The following is a 4,279-nucleotide window of genomic DNA, read 5'->3' as shown; positions in this document are numbered from 1 at the left end:
AATTTTGAAAAAGTTCAAAATGGATCAAGCAAAGAAAGGGTTCTTGCCTGTGTTACAAGGTGTGAAGTTGAGTAAGACTCAATGCCCGACCACTGCAGAAGATAGAGAGAAAATGAAAGATGTTCCCTATGCTTCAGCCATAGGCTCTATCATGTATGCAATGCTGTGTACCAGACCTGATGTGTGCCTTGCTATAAGCTTAGCAGGGAGGTACCAAAGTAATCCAGGAGTGGATCACTGGACAGCGGTCAAGAACATCCTGAAATACCTGAAAAGGACTAGGGATATGTTTCTCGTATATGGAGGTGACAAAGAGCTCACCGTAAAAGGTTACGTTGATGCAAGCTTTGACACTGATCCGGACGATTCTAAATCGCAAACCGGATACGTGTTTACATTAAACGGTGGAGCTGTCAGTTGGTGCAGTTCTAAACAAAGCGTCGTAGCAGGATCTACATGTGAAGCGGAGTACATAGCTGCTTCGGAAGCAGCGAACGAAGGAGTCTGGATGAAGGAGTTCATATTCGATCTAGGTGTCATACCTAGTGCATCGGGTCCAATGAAAATCTTTTGTGACAATACTGGTGCAATTGCCTTGGCAAAGGAATCCAGATTTCACAAAAGGACCAAGCACATCAAGAGACGCTTCAACACCATCCGGGATCTAGTCCAGGTGGGAGACATAGAGATTTGCAAGATACATATGGATCTGAATGTTGCAGACCCGTTGACTAAGCCTCTTCCACGAGCAAAACATGATCAGCACCAAAGCTCCATGGGTGTTAGAATCATTACAGTGTAATATAGATTATTGACTCTAGTGCAAGTGGGAGACTGAAGGAAATATGCCCTAGAGGCAATAATAAAGTTATTATTTATTTCCTTATATCATGATAAATGTTTATTATTCATGCTAGAATTGTATTAACCGGAAACATAATACATGTGTGAATACATAGACAAACAGAGTGTCACTAGTATGCCTCTACTTGACTAGCTCGTTAATCAAAGATGGTTATGTTTCCTAACCATGAACAAAGAGTTGTTATTTGATTAACGAGGTCACATCATTAGTTGAATGATCTGATTGACATGACCCATTCCATTAGCTTAGCACCCGATCGTTTAGTATGTTGCTATTGCTTTCTTCATGACTTATACATGTTCCTATAACTATGAGATTATGCAACTCCCGTTTACCGGAGGAACACTTTGGGTACTACCAAACGTCACAACGTAACAGGGTGATTATAAAGGAGTACTACAGGTGTCTCCAATGGTACATGTTGGGTTGGCGTATTTCGAGATTAGGTTTTGTCACTCCGATTGTCGGAGAGGTATCTCTGGGCCCTCTCGGTAATGCACATCACATAAGCCTTGCAAGCATTACAACTAATATGTTGGTTGTGAGATGATGTATTGCGGAACGAGTAAAGAGACTTGCCGGTAACGAGATTGAACTAGGTATTGGATACCGACGATCGAATCTCGGGCAAGTAACATACCGATGAAAAAGGGAACAACGTATGTTGTTATGCGGTCTGACCGATAAAGATCTTCGTAGAATATGTAGGAGCCAATATGGGCATCCAGGTCCCGCTATTGGTTATTGACCGGAGACATGTCTCGGTCATGTCTACATTGTTTTCGAACCCGTAGGGTCCGCACGCTTAAGGTTACGATGACAGTTATATTATGAGTTTATGCATTTTGATGTACCGAAGGTTGTTTGGAGTCCCGGATGTGATCACGGACATGACGAGGAGTCTCGAAATGGTTGAGACGTAAAGATTGATATATTGGAAGCCTATGTTTGGATATCGGAAGTGTTCCGGGTGAAATCGGGATTTTACCGGAGTACCGGGAAGGTTACCGGAACCCCCCGGGAGCTAAATGGGCCATGATGGGCCTTAGCGGAAAAGAGAAGAGGCAGCCCTACATGGGCTGTGCGCCTTCCCCTTCCCCTAGTCCTATTAGGACTAGGAGAGGTGGCCGGCCCCCTCTCTCTCTTTTCCCCCTCCGCGAATCCTATTCCAACTAGGATTGGGGGGGGGGGAATCCTACTCCCAGAGGGAGTAGGACTCTCCTGGCGCACCCCTTGTGGCCGGCCAGCCTCCCCCCTTTGGTCCTTTATATACTGAGGTAGAGGCACCCTAGAACACACAAGTTGATCCACGTGATCTATTCCTTAGCCGTGTGCGGTGCCCCCAGCCACCATAGTCCTCGATAATACTGTAGCGGAGTTTAGGCGAAGCCCTGCTGCTGTAGTACATCAAGATCGTCACCACGCCGTCGTGCTGACGGAACTCTTCCCCGACACTTTGCTGGATCGGAGTCCGGGGATCGTCATCGAGCTGAACGTGTGCTCGAACTCGGAGGTGCCGCAGTTTTGGTGCTTGATCGGTTGGATCGTGAAGACGTACGACTACTTCCTCTACGTCGTGTCAGCGCTTCCGCAGTCGGTCTGCGTTGGGTACATAGACAACACTCTCCCCTCTCGTTGCTATGCATCACATGATCTTGCGTGTGCGTAGGAAATTTTTTGAAATTACTACGAAACCCAACAGGTGGATCCCCGGGCGGCGACTAGGGGCGGCTCGGCTCGGCGGATCCTAGGAGCCAGTGAAGCGGCTAGGTGGAACGGGGTGAAGGGCGCCCCCGCGCCATGATTCCGTCCGCAGATTTGGCCGGGATCGGTGGCGGCGGCCGGGCAGAACCAATGGCGGGCGACCGCGGAAGGATGTGGGGAACGGGCACGGGCTAAAATGTCCCTCCCACCAACCGCTTTTCTGGGATACAGGGCACCGTCGGGTCGAGGGGAAAACCTGCGTTTTGCGGGTTGGAGATGGGATTTTACCGCGCCCCTCAAAAAATTTTACGGGTCCGACGCGTTTACAGTGTCTGGTCGGGCAGCATTTTTCGTGCCAATCCGTATTTTGGCGGTTATCTTACGGCTCGAGGCATTATACGAGGTCTGCTAGAGATGCTCTTAGTGGGCCACGGACCATGTACCTCGCTCCTTCGCTTTGCTTGCTCGTTGTACTTTCTCGGTTTGCTCTTCTCCTGTTGTTTTGTTAACTGGAAAAACTGGTTGCCGGTTTTCAAAGTTCAAAAAATGTTCATGGATTAAAGAAAAGTTTCTGAGTTTAAATTTGTTTTTCTTGAAATTTAAAAATATCACAGATTTTTTCAAAAGTTCATCAATTTGAACAAAAAGTTCACGGATTTAACAAAAAAGTTCAAGAATCTAAAAAAAGTTCACCGATTTCAAAAAATTCATGATTTTATAATAAAGTTCATGAGTTTAAAAAAAGTTAGCAAAATTGAACAAAGTTTCTCGATGTGGAAAAAGTTCACCAAATTGGGAGAAAGATCATGAAATTGAAAAGACATCGTTGATTTGAGAAAAGGTTCACAAATTTGAAAAACATTTGTGAAAATGAAAAACATTTGTGAAAATGAAAAACATTTATGTGTTTGGAATAAGTTCACTGATTTTAAAAAAGTTTGCGACTTTTAGAAGATATTCATGGATTTGAAAAAAAATTCAAGAATTTGAAAAAAGTTCATGATTTTATAAAAACTTCATGCACCTATTTAAAAAAGTTATAATACACTACTACTGGCCCTCAGGGCGCCAAATAGGAAGAGTTGGGCTGTTCACGCACCTATTTTTTGAGTTTTATAAATAGAAAAAAAAAGTAAATGGTCTGAGCCCAGGACTGAGGAGGATGTGCGCCGGTTTGTAACACACTACCGACGGAGAGGGCGTCAAATAGGAGTTGGGCATAACTCTTGCGGGCTAAAGCGCACCCCACCCTGCGACAGCTTACTATGCTGGTTTGTTAAAAGAATAGCGACTTGTAAGTAATATGTTCTCTAGCGGCTTTTTTTGATCTGTTTTTTTCTTTCTATTTTTCTCATTTTCTTAAGTACCTTTTAAAATTGTTAAACAAATTTTCAGGAATTTATAAAATTGATAATTTCAAAAGCCGGTTTTGAATTAAAAATATTAGGAATGTTCATAAATTTTATGAAGCTATTCACAAACTTGAGTAATGCTCAGAATTAAAGTAAATGTTTATGAATACAAAAAACATTCACCAATTAAAAAAATGCTTCTAAATTCAAAATATGGCCGGCAATTCAAATTATATTCATCAATTCAAAAATGATTTGAATTAAAAAATATTCATGAATTCAAAAAATAACGAATTCAGAAATTTTTCACTTGTTTAAAAAATGTTTTTGGATTTTCCAAAAATAGTCATTGCGGTGG

This window comes from Triticum aestivum, chromosome 5A (genome assembly GCF_018294505.1).
Source record: "Triticum aestivum cultivar Chinese Spring chromosome 5A, IWGSC CS RefSeq v2.1, whole genome shotgun sequence".
Classification (NCBI taxonomy): domain Eukaryota; kingdom Viridiplantae; phylum Streptophyta; class Magnoliopsida; order Poales; family Poaceae; genus Triticum; species Triticum aestivum.
Note: the sequence above shows the minus strand (reverse complement) of the source record.